The sequence below is a fragment of the Anas acuta genome, chromosome 6 (genome assembly GCF_963932015.1).
Source record: "Anas acuta chromosome 6, bAnaAcu1.1, whole genome shotgun sequence".
Taxonomy (NCBI): domain Eukaryota; kingdom Metazoa; phylum Chordata; class Aves; order Anseriformes; family Anatidae; genus Anas; species Anas acuta.
The window spans coordinates 35252468-35275753 of record NC_088984.1 but is presented as its reverse complement, the minus strand read 5'-3'; the positions used below and the strand labels follow the sequence as shown (position 1 = coordinate 35275753).

The 23286-nt window shown below is 40.3% G+C and overlaps 1 protein-coding gene across 1 annotated transcript in view; it reads left to right on the top strand.

Annotated features, from left to right (window-relative positions):
* Window positions 1–23286, top strand: part of COL5A2 (collagen type V alpha 2 chain) — a 100516-nt gene that overhangs the window by 1488 nt on the left and 75742 nt on the right. The window lies entirely within an intron of this gene.

The following is a 23286-nucleotide window of genomic DNA, read 5'->3' as shown; positions in this document are numbered from 1 at the left end:
ACAGCTACGGTTCTGCAAATTTTGTTCCACGGAGCAAAGCGGGGCTCTCCTGGCCGCACACAGCTGTGGGAGAAGTCCCATAGAGGGGGCACTTTGTATAGTCTTGGGAGTATAATTCCTGTCCTCGCCATAAAGGGAGACACATGCTGTGGATTTCTCAGATACTTAAAATGCCAGAGAAAGCACTTGTGAAAATATTGACTTCAGGTTTTGGTAGCCGTTTAGCAAAAATCATACATTTTACTGGTTTTTCTTTTATTATTATTATTACTTTTAAGGCAAATCTTATGTGGGATGTCTGTTGGGTTAAGTTATTACGTCTCACTTCTTAGTTTGTTGCTATTATGGAAATTAGGGGATGAGCCAGTAATGTAGCAACACCTTCTGGGATGTACTTCCCATATGCTGATGGCTGAGGAAACCGAGACATACGTGGTAAGCCAGCGAGCAAAATACGTTGTAATAAATTAGGGACATCTGTTTGCACTTATTTCACTTATTCATCTTCCTGTTTGTGAATGTAATAGCTTTTGTCTACCATACGTACGAGGAAGCTGCTTCTCATAAGCTCAATATATTGGAAATAAAAACATGGAGAGAAAACAGAGCTAGTTGTACTGTGAGGGGTGGCGTGCAGCGAGGAGGAAGGGAGCGCATCCTACACATCGGTCTGGTTTAAGAATATAAACAAGGGGTTTTCAGTCCTGATGGAGTTCCTGGCTGAAGCCCCAAAACGCTGCCAAATGGAGAAATTTTTGCCCTTCATTTGTCTTGGTTTCAGTACCAGCTCATGCAGAGGTCCAAGAGCAGTGTACGTTGTGTTGGACTGCCAGTGATTTTGTGTTGGCTGCTGCTTCACTCCTCCCCACTCAGTTGGTCAAGTGTCACTTGAACGTAGGTGCCATGTTAAACAAATTTCAGAGGTACTTGAGGAAACAAGTAAGGTGCTTTTGGAAGTGCAAACGAGGAAAAAAAACCTCTCAGACTTTCAAAAAGTATGTAAAACTGGTGCAGCAGTCATTTATCATGCCAGTGGTGGAAAAAATGAGAACAATTAGAAACTGGTTATGTCAACCACAGTGGAAGCAAGAAAGAAGTTTTGCAGAAGTATCTGACAGAGTTTATGGCAGTGAGAGTGACATCCATATATTGAGAAATAAGTCAAACCAATAAAGCAGGTAAATATATACATATATAAAATAATAAAAGAGCTGTAATGCTTCTTTAAACCAGATTAACTTTGTTGTTGTTATCATTGCTGTGCTTTTAAGTAATGCCAGCTTCTATATTATTATTATTATTTTTTTTTCTCTTGGAACTATTGCAGGCTGATCTGTTTTGCTCAAGAGCACCTGGCTGCCAGTGCAGTATAGTTCACACACTTAAAATGCACATCAAAATGTGAAAGACACTTTCAAGCCTAGTACAGGAAAATTAGTTATTTTGCTCCTAGCTGTTTTAACTGTGTCCATTAAAGAGTTACACAGGAATAAAGGCAGCTCTGCAAATGCCTTTGTGTTCTTTGTAGGGGCATGGACAGGCTCAGAGATGGAGTGAGTGCCCAGAAGATTGCTTAAATAGCACAATTTCAGCTGTGCCTACTTGGAAGCTCTGCTGGAGGGATTTCCACACACAGTGCTGTCTTTCCTCTTCCCTTAGGACTCAGTATAGAGGAAAGCACTCGCAGAAGCAGTGCATGCTGCTGCCATCCTTTCCCATCCATTTGGACCTGTAAATGTGATTGCTTTCTTTGACATGGTTATTTAAGAAAGCTAGAAACACACCTTGAGTGGAAGGTCTCTTGGTAACTTGGCTGAGAGCTGCAGCTGTGGGAACTGCCTCCTCCAAAAGGATCCGTCTGTGCAGAGCCCATGGGGGCATGGCAGTGGTGGCCCTGTGCCACAACCTCATATTTCTCACCACAGCCCCAGATTTGCCATTAGGTGCTCATCAGTTTCTGCATCTCACCTTCGTCTCAGCATGTTGTGTGGTTTATCCTTCCCTGTCCCACTCTGGCAGTGTCAGCCCTATGTCAGCTGAGATCAGCGTGAGCCCTAGCATTGATTAAAAGTATCTGAACTAATTTCCCTCGTTCCACTGTGTGAACAAGAACAGACAAATGAGGGTTGTCCCCTCTGAATTCACGATCCTCTCTGCCCTCTTTGAATTCGACACTTTGGAAACCAAATAAAGGAGAGATCTGGCTTAATGGAGACAGATGCAGCTGAGCTGATTGAGTTGGGGCTATTAAAATGTCCATCAACCTGTCCCTGATCACAGAGACGTTATCTTCAGGGAGAAAAGAGGTTAAAATGTTGTACAGCCTCCTCTCTGTGACAGGTGCTGGGAATATGATGGCAAGAAGTGCACTGTAGCTGTGAGGGGGAAATTATTGAGCATCCATATCAGATGCTCCCCTGGTTTTCCTGGATCTTTCAACCTGACTGAGAGTTCCTAAGGAGAATGAGATGAAAAGGGGGAAAAAACATCTCAGTCTTGCTAGCTCTCACAATCTGAGTGAGGATCTTGATACCTGCTTTTTCTTTTCTCAGAGTTCTAGATCTTAGGATCATTGGCTTAAATGTGTGCCTCTGCTTTGTGTGAGAGAAAGCGCGTGTGTGTGTGCACCTATATCAGTGTTTGTGGGTCTGATCATTGTGAATCTCTCAAAACCAGAAGTGATTATGGCTCTGAACAAGTAGAAAATGAGAATCTATTATTTATTAAAAAAAAAACAAAAACAACACAACACAACAAAACAACAAACTCAGTTCTTTGGGGACTGACTCATGACTTCTGAATATCTGTGGTTGGCTCCCTGCCTGTAACAGTGTGGGAAGGAGAAATTGCCTCCAGAAGAATCCTGAGGAAGTTTCTTCCTATGAATGAGTGGACACTTGCTCAAAAATTCGGGAATCCACACAACATAAGCCATCCACATCAGCTTGGCTTTTTCAGAAGATGCATTGTGCTTGAAGAGTAATTGTGTCTGATGGTTGTTGTACAGGCTTTTTTTTTTTTTTCCCCACTATTTACAAATGTAGATTATTGCCCTAGAAACCAGAATGGTCATTTCTTTCCCTCAGTCTCCCATTCTCATATTTTGGCACATGCACCGTTTATTTCTTGATGAAGTCTTTTCGTCCTTGCAATTTGTTTCAATACGGTAGCATTCCCTCGGGTCCATTTGGTCATGTAATGCACTGCAGGGTTGGTTCTTTTTAACAGTAACGTGTATTAACAGAAAACTTTTTTTTTTTTTTCAATTTAGGTTAGCTTTTTAGAAGTTTTCTGAAAAAAATATTATAAACCTCAATTTATAATAAATGTGCCGATGGAAACTTTGCTTAAGAGCAGTGCCTGGAGTTTAAGTAATATCTAGCCAGATTTCTCTCCAGCCTAGCTGGAAGTTATATGCTTTGTCTGTGGTTAGAAGTAGAGCTGGTCAACTCACTAGATTTTACTTGGTTTTCAGTGTTTTGTGAGAAAAGAAACGCAGGGATACTTGTGTGTATGTGTGGGTTTGCCTCCAGTTCCTCTGGAGGCAAACCTTTATGCAACGCTACAATCCTTTAAAAAAAAACAGAGCAGATGTTCGTGGCCTGTGTGCAGCTATTTTTCCATATACAGAGAAAGGCAATGAACTCAGAGCCAAAAAATAATAAAGTACTAATAAAAAAATAGCCGAAATTCCAGCTGGAGGCACGTGATCTGTCCTTATATGTACACTGATTGTTTCGCCCATGTTTGTCTTTGTGACCCTGCTCATTTTTGTGTATGAGGTCCTGATGATAGAAGAAATTTTGAGAAAAATTTGATTAGAAAGAATAAATTCAAGTGCTGACCCAATTGATAATCCAATTGGATCGGAGAAGAGACTTTAACTTATTTTATAGCCAAAAGAACCTATCCTCAGCCTAATGCATAGGGCGAAATTAAGTATCCTTTAGTGTAAAATGAATTAATCAGATTACCTTGGAATTTCAGTTTTTGACGAAGGCTTCTTGGAGGTGAACATTCAAAGCATGAGGAAAGCCTTGTGCTCGCTGCCCAAACCCTCCCAGCGCAGCAGACCCACCTTGCTGAAGTGTTCTCAACCCTTGGCGAGAGCGTCACCTGCAAGAGACCGGGTGCTATCTGAACTGCAATGTGTAATGCATTAATTCAAAGCATAGTGAGAAGGGAATGAGGAAAACTGTGGGTTTAGTAGTATAAAACAAATGTTCTTCAGTTATTGAAGAAATCAGATGCTTTCAAGCTGCAGAAAAGTTGCTGATAAAACACGTAATGTTTTGAGGGTGAGGGGTACCGTGTGGGTGACACCGTGTACTGGTTATATAGCTGATGTAATCCATACATTGCGCCTTTATAAATTATACCTTTTCTCCACACTGATAATTTTTTGATGACTTATGTTTTTTTCTGACTTTTTGAGTTACCAGAGAAAGAGAAAGTGATAGGCAATTTTGCTTCCTAGTTGCTCCTTATTGAAATTGCCTACTGTAATATTCATGTTGCGCAAGTAAGAAATCCTACGTTGTGGGGCCTTCCCTTCCAGGAACTCCAGCATTGCTTGCGTGTCCTGGAACTGACACATTCCTAAAACTCTTATCAACAATTCAGCAAATTTGGGACATTTTCCAAGTTAATAGTTTAAAAAGGCCCACGTGTTTAGACTTCCTTATTACTGACTGCAAACAAGGGCACTTAGACCCTCTTGCTTCCAAAGCCTTTTGCATATTTAAGTTTTTGAATAATTGTAATGAACATTACAAACTTCTGCAGATGAAGGGAAATAGATACGAGAAGTGGGAAATCTAACCCTCTGTTGCATGTGTTAGCGATGGTCTTTTGATGCCATGATGCTCTAAAGCATCCTTACTACAGGTCAAGGAATATGTTGATGATTCTGAACATATTTGGTGTCGATATTAGGAGTTCTTTCCTTATGGAAAATACAGATATGGAATATTCTGTGACTCCCTTTAATGCTTATGTATCAGAGATTGGGAACTACAGCCACTATTGATGGAAACAGATAACAACTTTTTGCACCTAGGGTTTTTATATTAGTGAGGTGTTTGACCACCAGACATGCCCTGAGCTGCGACAAACCTCCGTTTGCCCATGGTTTCTGTCTGCTAGAAGCAGAGCTTGGCTGCCATTGAGTTTCCACATCAAAACTCTTGTCTCATAGGCTGCTTTATGGTTATGAAAATAGTAGCACTTAGTCTACTATATAGTAGACTAAGGATGATTGTCCGAGGGCCACCAGTGCGCTGCTCTCCTGCAGGAAGCCTCTATTCATGCGGGCCCTTGAGATTCTGGTTTTCTTAGCTGCCGAAGAAAGGTCTCGTCTCCAAAGAGCCAGGCTAAGGTTGTTCCTTGGCCATGCTGCTGCCAGTTGAAGGTTGACTGGAGGTTTGGAGAGCTCGTGGTTTTCTGCAGCTTCGCATAAATACTACAGTTGGAAGGATGATATAATGGGGCTGTTTTTATAGGGAGAAACTTGCACAGTTTTTTGTGCCTTCGTTGGTTTTCATTTATAGCCTTTGGACCAGATAACGGTAGCATGGGTGGACAAGGGAATTAATGTGAATCTCTGTGCCCCTGTTCTTGGGACAATGTGGCTGAGTAGAAACAAAAACAGCAACTCTGATGCTGCTGGCAGGAACTCAGAGGTTTGGATGTGAACTCATTGAGAGTAGGAAGGCAAGAGTACGCTGTTTCATTCAGGCCTGCTCCCTGCCGAGCAGTAGACGTCTGATTGAGAATGTCAGTGCAATGTCTTCACCAAACACTCTTCGGTCACCAAGTCCTTGCCAGCAGCCGTCAGCAAGCTGAGGACCTGAAGTGAAATATTAGAGGTACAATGGCCCCGTAGTGTAGGACGGGAGGGAATAAGGGAGGTCAAAGGAATCATTGTGAGTCTGTGTCTTGGCCCAGTTGCTCCAAGATTAATATTGCACTCTAAAATGACCATGAAAATACTGGCTTAGTCAGGAAGAAATTGCTCCTCGTTTGGGAGGAACTTGTGCCACCTGTCCCTGGATAGCTGTATTATTTGGGTTCCTTCAGACACTGGGCTGAGACTTTGCTTTAAAGCTGTCCTTCTAACAGTAGATCGTGGATGATCTTGATTTCTTTTCTTTCTTTTTTAATCACTTTCCAGTCTAAGGTATCATGTCTACCGTCTTGTAAAATATCTCAACAGGACAAAGAAAGATGTTTAAGGAAAGAATTAAACCAGAACCAGTAGATGCAAGGTGTGCTTGCTTGCTTGCCTGTTTTCCATTCACCTTTGCACAAAAGATGTAGTAGAGTTATTTTCTTCTTCTTCTTCTTCTTTTTTTTTTTTTTTTTCCCTCTTCTCCAGATAATTTCAAAAGACTGCTGTTTGAGGGCTTATGCAGTGTTATATGAAAGCATTTCACTGCAAATAAAGTGGTTGGTGCTTCTGTCTCCTGAATTCTTTAAGCCAGTGTTGGTTTGAATGTTGCTGTTGTGAGTGGTGGGACCGTTAATTAAAGGTACAAGATTAACAGTAATTTATCTCCATTGTGGATGATACCTTGTGGTTTCACAGGTGGTGTACTGTAGTCATCTTGGTCAAGAAAAAAGCAGGATACGAATGACACTGAGGAATGAAATACTCGCCATCTGTGCAAAAACATGGGTAAATCAAAGAGCAGAATTGTCTCAGAAAAGTGTAGGTTGGACTGGTGATTCAAAAAACTAAAAGCAAACAAAAAGCAGAGTTCACATTATGCTGTGTGATCAGAGGAGGGTAAAACTAAGGATGCAATTCTTTGTCAGATAGTAGGATCTAGTAGAGAAAGCAGCCTTCTCAGCACGTGTTTTCATGTTAGGCAGAAAAGCATGAGGGAAAGATGGAGAAGGCTGTTCATTCAGCTACCAACCCCAGGTAAAGGTAGATATTTTTCCTTAATGCTAACTCATGGGGAACAGGGAAGAGTTTTTCATGTGAAAAGCTGATATATATGCCTTCAGAGTGTTTCCTCAGAAATGTGAGCTATTAAAATAACGCCTTTGGTGAAAGGTGTACAGGACCAAATTGGTGCATTAGGCATACATTGCCTCTAATGAGACATAGCATAAGATTTGTTAGCAATCCTGTATTTTATTAAAAACTGAACCTTTAAAAACAGCTTGAGTTGTCTGAGCAGCGAAGAGGAATGCATGTGGCAACAACTTCTGAAGACATGAGGATTTTCACAGGCCCAGTATTCAAATCGTAGTACTTTGATGTCATTATTATAGGCAGATCACAGAAAAGGCTCCCAGTTTTGCATCTGAAATCCCATTTAGGTTATCCAATGCTTTGTTGAGTGGAAGTCTTAGTGGAAAAAATATTTTAATTTCAAGTTGCATGTCCTAGAAAAGAAATCAAGTCTGCATGTAATAAGCATCATCTTTTGTATTTATTGTAAATATCTTTAATTTAGAACTCTTTCAAATCAGAAACATTTTGGACTGTGATGCTACTGGTATAAATGCTGAAATTTTTCACAGAAATTCATTTGTGTTAGTAATTCCCAGTGTGTTAAATTTTAGATTAGTGTAATACATAGTTCATTATATTTGTAGTATATTATATATGTACAGTGCATTTATATATCTGGTGATGTCTCAAGACGTCAGACATTCCCACTGTATGGGAACTACATTGCAGGGCGTCTCACTGGAGAAGGTAATGGAGGATGATTTCCAGATGTTTAAATGCTTGTTTTGGCAAGAGGCAGAAAACACTGGAACATGCATTGGCAACAAAGGAAGAAAGGAAGCAAAGAACCTGATGTAAGAGACATAGAGCCTGGCGACAAAGACAGCAGAACATGGAAAATGGAGCTGTGTGGGGAAGGGAGAGCCAACACAACAGTATGGCTGCTCTGACAGCACTGGATGTTAAAATTATTCTAATGACAGACAGAGTGCCACCAGTCTGCTTCAGAAATCAGGGACAAGTTGTTCTTTACCTGGTTTTCATTTTTCTGGTTGCAACTTTGGCTGTAGTGAGAGAAAGTTTTATCTAAACCTGGATGCTGAGACTGAGTCGTTATGGTGTAATCTGATTGTATCTTGTTACCGTGAAGTGCAGGACCTTCCTACGAGTTTGTGCAGTGCTGCTGAACACAAAGCATCCTTGATCTCCGGTGAAGCCTTAGGGAACTACTGTAATATATGTACTGAGTCATCATTCTAATAATATTTTTGTTGAATCGCATGGATTTTCGGTTGGAATAGCTGACTCACTTCGGAAGTGGAATCTGGCCCCTGTGCGGAGAAATCTCTAGATGCTGAGCCACAGGACTTGGTGCTTGCTGTAAGGTTTCAGTACATACACCTCTTTGTCAGGTTTGTCTTCCTTTGAGCAGACAGGCTTTGCAGCCTTCCCACATTGCATCAAATCGTGCACATTTCCATTTATTTAGCTTTTTGGGAGGCAGGGAGAGAAGAGTTAAGTCTTGATCTCTTCAGGCTATGCATATTTGTCCTCGTGAAGGATTCCAGGGCCAACCACTGTGAATTGTACTGCTCTAATTTTTATTAGTGATATCTTTCTCATGGTTTTACAATTGAGGATATGAAGAACTCAATACTTTAATTTTTTCCCCCCCTCCAGCTGTTCTCTGTTTCTTCGAGCCTTCCCTGGTTTCCTAGGAAACCCCTGTAGGATGGAATTTGTCTGTTTTACAGGCACTGTGCAAGATAGGCAGCGGATTTTGTTTGTGTTTGAATGTAATGAACACAGAAAGTAAATGTTTGGTGATTTAAACCTCCCATTCAGTGGAGTGCTTTAGAGTCCAACTTAAAGTGCATGAATAGCCTTTTTTCTTACAATGGCTTGACTTGTAGTTAGCTGTGTTTGCCTAAATACCTTAATGAATGAGGATTTCAATTATTTCAGTTTTTCATTTTGCTTATCCAAAAGATTAAATGTTTAAACTTGTTTCAAAATGTAGCCGAAAATACAGCACTTCTTGTGAGATAAAATGGCGTTGTGAGCTGAAAGATGGCAAGCTGAAGTGAAAGCTGAATAAAAAAGGTATGGGTTCAATGTACCCTTGTTATCTCCCAGCATAATAAAATAAATTGCTTTTGGTTAGGGGAGCGGTCCATGTTCAAACTTCGAGTTTTTCCCTATACAACCACAAGATTTGCAGGTGATTTAGCTAAAGGGGTATGCTTTTACTGAAACTGGTCTCCAGTGGCTGTTGGTTGCAACTACCAGCTTACTCTTCTGGCCTCAAAGAAAATAAAAATCAGAGTGATTTTTCCTGGATTGGATTTTATTTCTTTATAAGGTGGTTAAATTCACTCTTCTTGTTTGCTTTTTTTTTTTTTTTTTTCTTTTTAAATGTCTTCTCCCTTGTGAAGGCTGAAAGACTGAAATTCCTCCCTGAAGTTAGGAAGACGCAGAATTTTCTAAGTCATTTGTTTATACAGCGTAAAGCAGTTCACAATGTAATGTAAATACCAGGACACTGATGCTCCGAAGTTTGCAGACAGTATTGACTTAAAACTGTTTATTCAAATGGCAGAGCTAGCTCCAGGACATTGTGTCATAGGCAGGCAAGGCAAATAGCTGAGCATTCGGAGGCCTTCTGATACAAAACAAACTTTGGTTGGGGGCTAGAGCTGTTTGCTTCGGCCAGGTTCTCCTAGCACTTGTTTCTGTGGGTGGAAGGTCTGCGCCCTGCTAACCCCGAGTCATCTGGTACAAATAGGATGGGGATTTGGTGAATGATTTCTGAGCTCGTGCAGGAAAAACTGCTCGTGAAACCTCCCCTTCAGGGAAGGGACCCTGAAGATCATCTAGTTCTAACCCCTGCCATGGGCAGGGATGTATATTGTACAGTGAATATTTCTTGTGCGGTACAGCATGATCTTGTCAGACATCTGAAATATTTCTTTCAAGTCTTACTGGACTAAACATATCCCCTGTTCCTAAGGGTGATGTACGCATGTGTCATTCGTGAGCTCTGCTACACGTTCTGGTAACCCAGAAATGAATTTGGGGCTGGGAGCAGTTGCAGATTTAGCCACCACCCATGCACACAGACATACCACACACCAGGAAACACAAAGTGAGTCCTCAAAATGCTTCCTTCCTATGTTATACCATTTTTCTTGTTTATTTTATTTTTTTCCTCCTCCTTTTCTTTTCTCCTCTCCTCATCTTGTGGGAAACAAGTCGGAGCATCCTACCAGACAGCTCTGGTTTTGGCAATGAATTGTCTTCACACTAAGGCAATGTTTTAATTTCTGTTCAACCAGGTCTGTAATCAGTTTGCCAGCACTTGTAGTAATGCACTCTCTCCTGCATCACGAGGAGTCTGATGTGCTTACAAAATTCAGAGAGGGTTTAGGCTTCCATTTCCAACTGTATGCTGCTCCTGAATATTCCCTCCAGATACTCTGATACCCAGACATTGCTTTCAAAGATTTATTCATGTAATGTCCACCTTCTGTGTAAGGGCGTCTCACAGGGAGCTCTAGACACCTGTTTTATATTTAATTGTTTAGCTCCATTGCACGAGGATGTTGTGCAAAAGACTTGCACCGGCTGGTGTACACTGTCCTATTTGGAAGAAGATGCTTTTGGTAACAGAGATATGATTTATATGGATGCTATTCTGTTCTTTCATTGTTTATTACCAGATGTGCATCTGGGATTTAATTTATTGCCCTTAAGATATTCCGAAGAGGAATTGTGCTCTGAATGAAGCAATCGCAGCCTTTGTACCTTACCAGTTGGCTCTTCTGCCACGGTGCCTGATCCCTGGGCTCCTCAGGGTATGTTCTTTTTGGAGTGAGCTCGCCAGTAAAGGATGAGTCCTGTTTTCCATACTGACCTCAAACTGTACATAATTACAGAAATCCAGCCAACCATAACAATGAGGTGCACATAGAGAACGTACTTCACAGAGGGATTTTATAGAGCTCGCAGTGCTGTTAACTTGAAATTACATAGCATTTTCTGGAAAATGTATGGTTATGTCCTCTGCTGTGCCTTCCCCAGTGCTGTGCCATAAAAGAAATGCAACGTTGGTGTCAGTGCTGCTGGGAGGTTGGCTCTTTGCAGTATTGAGTGAGGGGGAGGTGGAGGGAATTTCCCTCTGGCAGTCTGACATTTACCTAGGGCAGCTGAGCAGGGTTTGGACTGGGGGTTGGCAGTTAGATTCGCTGCAGATCTGCCTCCTCCTTAGGGTGGGAAACACATTTTGGGCAGGGAATTCACTTTTATTTGACCAAGATGTTAACTTTCCCCCTTCTTACATGCCCCTTCTTGCTCCCTGCCTGATGAGCAGTGACCGCAGTGCTCCGGCTCCTTTGCTCCTTCCTCGCGCCCCGTTGTGTCCTCGGCTCCCAGCACCGCTTCAAGCTGGCAAAACTAAGTGCCTGAGATCCTACTAACTCCAAAATGATTTTCACTTTAGGTGTTCCTGTTACTTTGAGGAGAAAAAAGGAGAAGTGCTTAATCAAATACACACCAGTTCTCACTTGTTGTCAATCGGCTGTCCCAGTGGTGGTTCTGGTTTGGTTTCTGCACTGAAAAAGTTTAAAATCAACTTTTTTCTTATTATCCTTGATAGATTGACATGAAGAACATGATAAATTTCAAATGAATGTTTCAAACAGTTGGTTTTTATTTTCAAGGCTAAACTAAACTGGTTATGAAATGGAAATTAGCTGTGCTTGATCCTTGTACAAGTTGGCACCTAGCTACCAACCTTAGCTTACATATTTTGCCTACAGTTTAAACACTTTTTGTGCTCTAGGAATTCAAATAGCTTGTGAGACACACACCTGTGCAGATCTGGTGTATAACTGGGAGGGTAAATGTTTTATTTGAATGCAGTATTAATGGGTTTATTTGAGCTTGGAGAATTTTGGCTGAGAATATGAGGATTGATTTTATTTTCTTCTTATTATTTTTAAATGCAGCTCTCAGGAGGTTCGCTTTTTATTTATTTTACCTCTGATCTGCAGTATGAACTGTAAGTTCAGGGCTTGGGAATGGTCTTAGGCAAGCTGCTTGGAAGCTGAAATCCCTTTCACCCGAAGGGGTTGTGCCTGCAGCTGGTGCCGAGAGTCAGGAGCACGAACTGACTCAAGGGTGACCTCCATGAGCTTGCTCGAGTCTTCTGGGCTGGGATTTCTCCATGTTCCACGGGTCGTTGTTGGTTCTGAAATCTGCACAGAATGACTGAAATAAAGGCAAGCCACCGTTTGTTTATGTCAGCTTCCATGAAGGAGGCCTATCCTAGGCTCTAGGCAACCTGCCATCAATTATCCACACAATTCATAACAATAAAAGCAAAAAAGCAGCAAACCGCATTTGCCAACTGCCTTAGCTTAGGGGAAATGAAATCATCCAGCCCCTCGTGTTCCCTTAGGCCCTGCAACCCAGCCCCTATCAAACATTTGTTCCAGAAACAAGCTCTGTCTCTGTTGGAGTTGAAAATGTACATGTTAATATATTCCAACAGATCATGAAATTTCCTAGCTTAGAAGGTTGGCTGTGCCAAGCTCCTCTTGTGCAGACTATAATTTCCTTTCTAAAGAGAGAAGAAGCATCTGGACCCACTCAGTCCTGGAGCAGAGTGCCTCCTCCACGTCAGCACGCCGGCGCTGCTCAGCTGCGGGCTGCCTGCAGCCACCGCCTTCGAGCCCCATGCTCAGGATTGGAACCAAACCCCCAGGACTGAGCGCCCTGAAATGGTCAGAAAGTTCTCTTCCTGACCCAGAACTGGGTTGCGAGGGGTCATCGATGCACGCTGCTGGCATGGCTCTGCGCTCTCTGAGAGACAGGGCACGAGCACAAAACCTCCTCCCAGCATTGCCAGCATTAGGAACCTAGAAGGTGCAGGGTCTGCTTTCATTCACCTATGCAAAGTACAAGGGAAGAGGCTACACTTAGCTTTTTAAGATAAGGATTGAACTGGAAATTTAGGATTTTCTCAGTTTGTTTATGAAAATTTGTTTTAAGCGTCCATTCTCTGCCAGTGTCTCCTGGTAGAAATTTTATGGTAATGAAATTTTTGTCAAAGACCACATTTAAATCTGCCGATACACTTTTACTATATTTGGGAAGAATGACGGATTATTAATCTGTCATTAATTTGGAAGAGAGTGGTGTGGTATCTAAATCCAGTCCTGGTTTCATCTCCCTAGCTCTTTCTAGACTACTCTTTTCTCTGTTTTATTTTCTAAGAGAAAATACAGTAACGTTATTCTTGGCACTAGATTAACCCAGGGAGTGTTGGCTACTGGCATGCTAGGGTTGGTGGAGATAAAAACTGGGACTCTCACAACACATTAATCAGGGAGATTGGAACAAGATGGAGAGGAGTTGTCTCCTGGCCTTATTGTCTTGAGGGGGGGAAAAAGGCTCGTGTAAATCACAGGGGTGCCATTACTTCAGTGGAATAACTTACACAAGCCAAAGATCTGCAACGTTATCCAGAGATCGGGTGATGGGGTGTTTGGGTTTGTGCTTTTTTCCCTCTCTGTTGTCTGTAAAATCACGCCGTATACAATAACGATCTGGAGGGTTTCTAGTGTGGTGCTGCTCTGTTCGTGGAGGTATGTGTAAGCTATTGCTAACCATGGTAAGCAGTCATGCAATGAAAATACTATCCTTACTGATGCTTACCTTTTGCATACAGAGTACATCAGGAAATTTGGAAATACTCCCTAACCTTCAGGCTGTAATTTGGTGATAGAGGGAACTCCCATAATGCATGAATTTTTACACAGGAAAACCAACAAATAAAAATGATGTGATTCATTGTTTGCTCCTCACTTGGCCCTGAAATATGTGAATAAAGCCTGGGAGTAGTGCCTCTTCACTCGGTTAGTGGGATGTTGCCACATTTCACACTTCTTCATGTCCTAGATGCAGAAAGTGAGAGGGACCTTTCCTTCCTGCTCAGCAGAGAAGCTAGTGTTAACTTCATTAGTTCGGATGATGCTCTTCAGACATTGTTTAGCCTTGTGTAAGGAAACGGGTGGGTTTAGAGCCCTGTGATGTTTGTGGCAGTGGTGAAGGCTACGGGCAGTGAAGCAGGTGGGTTGCAGTGTATGAATTCCCGGACTGCAGCAGCTTACCTGGTATTTCCACTGGTGCCACAGTAAACTTTTTGAGAAAGGACCAAGACTTTTTGCCTGATTCTGGGGCTCCAGGTGTTACCATAAAACAGATTCTGATGCTACCAGTAAAAGTAATGATACTACTGCCTAAAAATAGCTACAGGGAGCTGGTTTGTCTCCTCCTCACTGAACGGTTTTACTACTGAACTAAAGCATTTGGGATATCATCAAGCTTACGTTCTAGTAAAATGAATAAAATCAAGCAAATGATTTACATCTGTAAAGACCCACGTAGTCCTTTCCTGTACTTTCTCTGGCAGTAAAACAGCTGATAAGATTAAGGTGCATAGAAGCTAATTGGTAATGTATGTATTTTCACTTCTTGAGATCGTGTCATTGCCTGGAAGTATAGAAATTATTTGATTGCTACGTGGCACGTCTTAATAGAGAAGGGTGGGGGACGTACTGAAGCTGTGAAGAACGTATGAAGGAATTTGTGTATGCATATGTGGAACAAAAGTAGAAGGAAAAAAGCATATTATGTTGATGAATGAATGTTAAGGAGTATCGTTTAAAAAGAAGCAGAAGACATTTGTGAATGTTGGCATCGTGTGATGCTGTTATTTCTTTCTTTTCCCGACTTCTGTGGGAACATTTAGGAATAATTTATGCCTAAAAAGTTCTTTCTCTTGTGGTCAAGTTACTGTGTCTCTAAAGAAGAGGCAGAAGATAGCATAAAAAGAATTTAACTTTTTTTTTTTTTTTTTTGAAAAAACAAGTAATTTAACTTCAGTGAGTTTTTTTTCTTTTAGCCTTGTTCTAAATCAGTACATATTTCCATTAAAGCTTAGAATTTTTTTTCTTATTTATTCTCAAGATTTTCAATTTCTGTGTATTTAATGTTATCTAGAATTAACACAAAACTAAGTAATGTGGTTGAATGCAAGTTGTTTTAGTTAATAATACACCTTGTATTATACAAGAAAAATATCCAAGCAAATGTACATAAAAAAGTTTACATGCCCTACTTTTGTAGGTAATGGATTACCATAACGAGATGAGATGTGATTTTTCTTTCTCCAAATAACTCTTCAGTTTTTCTCCAGTTGATAAACATAACTAAAAAAGGCTGGAGTAGTTTGAGAAAATAAAAGGATGAAGACATAAATGAAGCCACTGCCAAAAGCCTTCAAAATTCCCTCCTGATGGGCATTTTCTTCAGTTGCATTAGAAATCTTGAGCTGCATCTGGAAATAAGTGAAATCAAAATGTGTTGTAGCCAGCATGGAGTGGCAGGAAACAGTGTTAATCTTTGTGGTCTGTGATGTTTATTTATGTAGCCATGGGTTAAAGCAGAGCCTCGTACAGTTGGTACATTGAAGCTGAGAGGATGTCTATTTGATAATACTTGATATCTTGGCATCTCATCAGTTTCACAGTTTCTGTAATGTCAGTGTTGGCTGTGTTTGTTTCTTAATTGTAATTAAGGCTTATTTTACAGCACGCCTCACCTCCAAGGTGAAATGTGACCTGTAATTCCCTTGAAATTAGACGAGGTAGAAAGAAAGTACAACATTAATTTGAAGCAATGCAGATGATGAAGTAGTTAAGTGAATAACTTAGAGAATTAAGAGAGAAAAAAAAAAAAGAAAACCTGACTTTCACTTCCTGTGTACTTTTAAAATGAATTTGAAGTTGAGAAAGAGGGCAGTTGCTTTCACTTATTTGCTTATTTGTTATTAAACATTTGTTATTGCTAATTAAGACATGTGAGATGATTCAAATGCTAGAAGCATGAGAACGTAGAACAGACTTCCAGCTCTGAATATACAGAGTGGCTCTCGCAAACATTTCTATGTTTAGGGATGTTTGTCACCACGGTATAAGTAAAAGACAGCAGGTTCTGGCTTGTGTTGCTGGAGACTCAAAGTAAACGCTTTATTAAAAAAAAAAAAAGTTTTTTTCCCATTGTAAGTGATCTTTGGTTAGGATCAAGGCAGTGCAAGCAAGTAGGAGGTGATTTCCCTTTTCATGACTGTGCTGACCAAGCTTGAATGTGGAATTCCCGTTTCTCTTACAGATGTGGAGGGAAGTAGTGATAATCAGACAAAAGTTTAGAGAGTAGAACAAATAAGCCAAGCTTGGTATGTATTGTTTAAGAGTAAAATCTGTTAAAAACAGATGGACAGTGAGTATACAAAACCGGCTGCAGAGTATGTGTGTCAGGGTGGAAGCAGTTACTTGTGGAGGGTTGGAGAAAAGAGTTCATGTTTCTTTTTCCAGTGGATGAAAAGGCAGGTGCTTGGTTGAGTTCTTCAGTACTCCTGTTGTTAATGTTGATTGTGATGCAGTTGCGTTTGTGATAGATGCATTGCTTAAATCTCTAAAACATTTTAAAATGCGTGTAACAAAATGTACCCAGCAAATGTAATTTGCTGTTATTCATTCCTGCGGTGTAGTTACTCTTTTTATGGATCATTTCATCTACTGTATAAATTACTTTGTAGTAAAAGTGCCAGGAAGCAAAGTTTGTGAGATAAAAGCTAGAATGAAAAAGGGGAGATTATAAAACGGCCAGATGCTGTAGTTGCAAACTATATAAAACGTGAAAATAAACTTGGTCTTCTGGTCATATTATCTGCAGTGCCCTTGCTTTGCTTCCTGCATCTCCAGTGGAGTAGGGAAGATTTTCTGAGGCTTGGCAGTGGGCTCTGTTCAGCTTGCTATCTCAGATGGACTCACTTCACTTCAAAACCAGAAGTTTCCAGTTCCCTGGGACATTTTTAAGATGTGAACAGGGAGACAGATGAAATGTAAAATCACCCTTGGCAAATTCTGGGAACAAATTTATTTACATGGAACAGAGTTCAGTGACTTCCCACTGTATACAGTTAGGCAAGAAATATTGAAATAATTTTAATACCAAAATCAGTGCTGCTATTGAGAAGCAAGTAAAATGAGCAAACCAGTAGATTTCAGCCTGACACTGAAAAATGCTTTTTGGTTTTATAGGAGTATTCATTTACGCAACCTAGGTGTTAAACAGAATGTAACTTAAAAAAAAAAAAATCAAACTAACAAAAGAGAGAAAACCCCAACCAACCAACCAAAAAAAAAAAAAAAAAGAAAAAAGAAAAGAAAAGAAACAAACACAAAAAGCTAAACACCAACCAAACAAAATCAAACCACCAAAAAAAGCGCAGGTCGTCCTCCAACTAAGTGCATGCTAAGGTCAAATTTCTGAAAAGTGACCTGGTTGGACGTTTCGTTGGCCAAAGACAGAAAAGGAGGAATGTACTTGATGAGTAGCTGTCCTCAGAGGGTCTCGAGATGAATAGGCCTACTATTTCAAAGAGGTAAAGATTTCAGCGTTCTAAATTGGGAGATTTTGAGGCCTGAATTTGAAAGGAGCAATTTATTTGCCCTTTTTACTTCAGGTTGAGTGGTAGCTGTACATCATTTCATTAGAAAACAACAATAAAAGATATCTTTCCAGCTGAACAACCAGAAACAAGGGGCGACTTTCAAATATTCCACATTCCGCCACTGTAAAATAGGAACAAAGCAATGTTATATAACCTAGGGTTTTTTGAAACTTCAAGGCATTTAATAACTAAATTCCATTTAATAATGGAATTAATTGTCCTTAAAATATTTTATATAAACTTTATGCCATCTTAAAATGTTTCACAGTACAGTGGGAAAAGATCTCCTTAAATTATGAATTTCATAAATAACACTTGCAGAGTATTAATCGTAATTCTAAACTATTACATGCTCAAACTATATTTGCATATTTGAAATGCTTCAGAGTGTATACGTACTGTATGTATAGTATCTGAGTTATGTAATGTGAAGGTAAGGATCCTAATCTCCTTAGGAAGAGATTGTATGGCAAACCTAGAGCACAGTCTGTCTTACCTGAATTCATTTGATGAACAGAAAAAGAAAGTGGTAGGAAAAATATATTTCACAAGGGATTCTTGAGTATTGTTAGTATTAGTATTTTTTTCAGGCACTGTATCTGCTAATTCCGTCCGATTCCATCATGTGCGATGCTACATCAGAGGTTTTAAGTTCTTCAGAGCTAACAACCTCAGCCCTTCCCCTTCCATGTCAGCAAAATATTTCCAACTTCATTAAAGGCTGCAGCAAAAGGTTTATGTTAATTATGCAAGCTACATGGCAGGTAAATTATTTTCGTGTTCCTAATAAAGCAAAATACAAAGAGTAAACCAAGGCTGTAAGGAATTTTAACGCTAGAAGATTACCTAATAGTTCTAGCTGAATTCAGCCATCAGGGTTTTGCAAAGCCAGACATGTGCAAGCTGAAACTGGAGCAGAGTCAAACCAAAACACGAGTTGTTCTATGAGCATTAAAACCCATCCAGCCCTGTGCATAGGTTATTGAAAAGTAGCATGAAGCTTGCATACTAGTGCCAGCAGTTCCTGACTGCAACAGCATGACCAAACCTGCTAGTGAAACCACGTGGCAGCCGGTTTGATGCAGCCATGCATTTGCACTCCTTGGCAAAAAGATTTTCTGGAGGTCGAGACAGAGCCCCAGCTATTGCAAATCAAGTGAGAGTCAGTTAAATACAACCACAAGTGAACTGCTGCTACCTAGGTCAAAGTGGTTATGCAAACGCTATTGGGTTATCTGTTTATGGTGGTTTTACCTGATTTTAATTCTTTTGGATTTTAGAGCCATTCGGTAGATTTGCAGTAAGTGGCAAATGAGTTTCATTCTCAGCAGTGTATTTGGGGGGATGCAGAAAGCAAATATCAGCTGGCTTCCTTGACAATTTAATAGCATGAATATATAAATTTATGTGGGGCCTTTACCCGCTTTAGGTACACTAGGACCATGGGCACTGAGATAAATTACTGTAGGGAAGGAGGAAGGACATCTCCAACTGTCTCAGTCCCAGGAGCACCGTATGGGTACGTACCATGTGTGTAAGCATCTGGTGCCGTTCGAGAAGCCGTGGTGCATCCTGCCCAGCCTTCAGCTCATAGTCCAGAAGAGTTGTGGGTCTCCTGTGTGCCCTGCGTTGGGCCTGCTAGCCTCACATAGATGTCTTGACTGGTGTCATGTCTAAAACATCACAATGTGACCTACCTTTAAGTGATTGAACCAAGCCTGATTTATTAAGGAATGCGCACTAGGTTTCTCTTCAGTGTTTATGTGTGGGTTTTTGTGGCTCTCTTGTACCTGAAGTAATTTTCAGACTTTATTATTGTCTCTTGCAACCCTGCCTTTTGGTTTTTGAAGGGTAATTTACAGACTGATTTAAGTTAGTAACGAATTTAGTGTAATATTTTAAACTGTATAAATATCCCAATGTTCCTTGTATTTCACCCAAAATTTTAATTTTAGTTTGAAAAGAAGAATTAGAGAACTAAACAACTATTAATAATGGTGCAACTAAAGAACAAAACCAGTAAGCACACTCATATTTGCACATGTGAAGTCAACATTCAGAGGCTAAACGGCGAACCTGTAGAAGGCTGGACAAGCCCTAGAGAAATGAGAAGGGTGGCCCAGAGGAGGGCACTATGGTTTCTGAGAAGGCCGCCAGGAATGCAGTGGTCCAGGGGACCCAGTGAGAATGTGGTTGTGGGCACACAAGGGCAGGAACGGAGGAGCCCAGGCTACCAGGTGGACGTCTGGAGCAGGAGAGCAGAAAGCTAGAGCAGGAGCAGGCATGGGGACTCGGGAATCCCAAGCTCAGCTGTGCCAGAAGGTATATCAAGCAGAAAGAAAACCCACTAGATTTCTCTTATATAAATAGTGCATCTCAAATGTCAGGCTTTCAGTCTGAGGGAAATTGACTGTGAGTAGCTGGACCTGCCAGAACCTGAGAGTAAACACACGGCCAGTTGCACGTCAGGACTCATCACTGAGCTTTTTCTGTTCTCAGCACCTTGGATGTATGTTACAACAAAATGCCCTTGCTCCCTTTGATTTATAATTGAGTTGTTTTCTGCCATCTGGGGCAATAAACGAAGTTCAGACTGCTTGATAATACTAAAAAGGCGCATCCCCTTTGATGTTTTGCATCAGTGAGTATGGTGATACTTAGTACTCTTGAAGTTGAGTAAACATGAATTTATTAGTGTTTTTTTTTTTTTTTTTTCTGTGTGTGTGTTGTTTTGTGTGAGTACAAAGATGTTTTGTGGGAGGAGGATGTCAGAGCAAAGATAGGATTTGGAAAATGTTTACATGGTGCTGATACATATAATGCTGATGTTAGCCTTTCTGGGTAACTGTGGAAACACATGTGCAATTAATTAAGGCTTGGTTACCAATAACACAATCTGAAATGGAAAACTAGAACTAAACAAAAAGAAGGAACAATTTGATGCTGGTAACAGAAGACGTGGCTAATGTCATGCAGCTGAAATATAGTTAATGCTGTGCTGATGAAGATCTCCTTTACTTTTATGAAAAGTTAGCTGTTACAAATCTAAAACACAACTGGACAGGACACCTCTTGCCAAAGATGACTGCTATTAAGCTCGTATTTTATATGCAGGAGACCATAACCTCTTAGAAACAATAGACTAATTCAAGCCAAAATGGGGGAGGAAGTTTTCTGGTTACATACTTGAATCTGCAGGGCAGATAAGCAGGCGTGTTTGTAGACGTGCACGGGTTTGTCTGAGCCAGGGTGTCCACATCACACCTTCCTTGGATGCCTCCTGCTCTTGGTGTGGCTCAGACCTCGTGGGGAGCTGTGATCCAGCCGCTGGGGCTTTAAAGGCTGGGGGATGTTGAAGCAAATGAGGAAAATTAAAGGTAGGCACAGGACATGATAAATTAATTAAAACAATCATCTCATGAAGGGAAGGCCCAAGTGAAGGTAAACAGGAGGAATTCAGAGCTTTCAAACTTTTACTCTGTTCCTTATTCTGTCCTTCACAGCCATCAGTGGTAGGGCAGCAGGCCAGCGTGTTTGGTCTTCCTTATGGCTTATTAGCACACACAATCAGCTGGCTAACTGCAGGGTTAATGAGCAAGTTCTGGCTGCTGCTTGTCCTTTTAATGCAGTAATAAGGAATGTGTCTGGCTGTTGGAATATATTAGTTACAATTTGTCTCATGCTCTTTTTTTCTTGCATGAGAAGTGCCAAATAGTTGGGCTGCAGGGAACGTGAGAACGTTTTATTTTTTTGGAAATTCTAGAAAATAAACCAAAGCAGAGTCTTCTGGAATGTTAGAAACCTTAGAAATGCCCAGTTGAGGATGCATTTCTTGCAAGACACCGTATAATTTGGGAACACAATGCCAGATTATGTCAGCTCTTGCGGAGTGTGGAAAGTAGCCTGAAAGTTTTCAAATGGAGATGACCTCTTGCCAGGCTGCAGATCTGGGTGGAACCCCATTGGATTTGTGGTGACAGACAAACGTCTGCTTGTCTATGAACAACTGCACTTCTATATTTCTAGACTTTTAGATTGATATTCTTTTCTGATTCGGTCTTTGGCATAAAATGAGGTTCTGCTATGGCAGATTCTTGAATAAACCCTTGTATACTGGTAGACAGGCTATTTTTATAATGTCCTTTGTCTGTTTAGCTTCATCTGCTTAAATCTGCATGCTTGAACGGTTAGCAAGTGTATTGATAGCAGGAATTTTCTACAGTGTGTCACTTAATAAACACCAAAGGTGCTTTTGGGTTATCAGCTCCCCAAATGAAAGCTTGCATATTCTGAACGAATCTAGAAAATGTTTCGATAATATACAATGGAATCAATTTGGGAACTATTTTTCTTTTTGTGCCTACATGAACAAAACAGTAGCTTTGTCCTTAGTGCCAGGAAGATGTGTTCTGACCACTACCTAATTAAAATGTATTTACTCTTGCTAATGGAGAAAAACAGCCTGGATTTTGCTGTAAAGTAACTGTCCGAGATCATTATGAGCTATGCCTTCATCTGTACTTAGTCACTTCCTACTGTATCTCAGCTCTGTCACTTAACATGAACAGAACATGAACAGAGTGGGAGTAGCTTGAAATTTGGTAGTGGGTTAGGGTGATTATTTTATTTCTGAAAGGACAAGAGAGAATTTTAGGGGATGGAGAAGGACTATCTTATGGGATGAATGGAACTGAAGTTTAAGACACAGAAGAAACTGCACAGTTGTGTTAAGAAAGGGTATGCCACCCCAAATACATGCTTCTAAAGGAATTGCTGGAACAAAAATACATCGGTATTGCCAATCCAAAGTCTTCCAGAATCATGAGTCATGCTAAAGTAATTGTAAGCTTAGTTTTTTTAGGTGTCTTCTGGGTTTGTTTGAGTTTGTAGCCCCTTTTAAAAAACAAAACCACAAAAAAACACTTGGAGTTTACATTTTACAGCTTTCCTCTTTCCATGAGCAAGCGTGTGGGATAGATTTGTCATTTTTTCCAAGACAGCTTAAATCCTCACAAATAATCCAGAATCTATAGTCTTAAGAAAAATACCATCTATCCTCAGACTTACCAGAAAAACATGGGAATGGATAGGGTAAAACATTCCCTATTTATTTCTCCTTAGTACTGGACGATGGGGTTTTCTCTGGAGTATAGGTAAGGTAGAAAGAGGACGAACTATACTTCCTATTAATATTTGATGTAATAGTGGAATAATAATTCTATTCAGTATTCCTTGGAAGTAGTTTTATTATTTTAGTTATGATAAATATGTTCTGCTTATGAATAGTGGGAGAAATAGATGATTTCCTAAGTCCTGGTGAAAGCCAGAAATGTTAGACTTGTCAGCGTATGTCGATTAGCTCTCTATAAGTTAAACTTTAATTCTGAGCGAAACATTTAAAACTTTTGTGGTTTTATGTTTGTTTGTTTTACACACTTTATTTGATATGTTGAATTATGTAGGATACATACTTACTCAAAACAGGAACAATTTAGAATTTATAATTCATTTATAATTCATGCATTTCATATTTCTGGAAAGGTCCAACCAGAATGCAACAAAATAGAACATGGCTTAATACATTTTCCAAATGGCTTTTTGTACCGCTGCTCTTAGAAATTTCAAAATCTGTTCAGCTCTGCTGTTCCTGTAAGAAAAGATGGTGTTGCCTGGCTTCAAAGGTGAATTGTAGCTAAGAAGTATTTTTAAAGAGTTTTAAGACAGCTAGTCTGAAACACTCTTT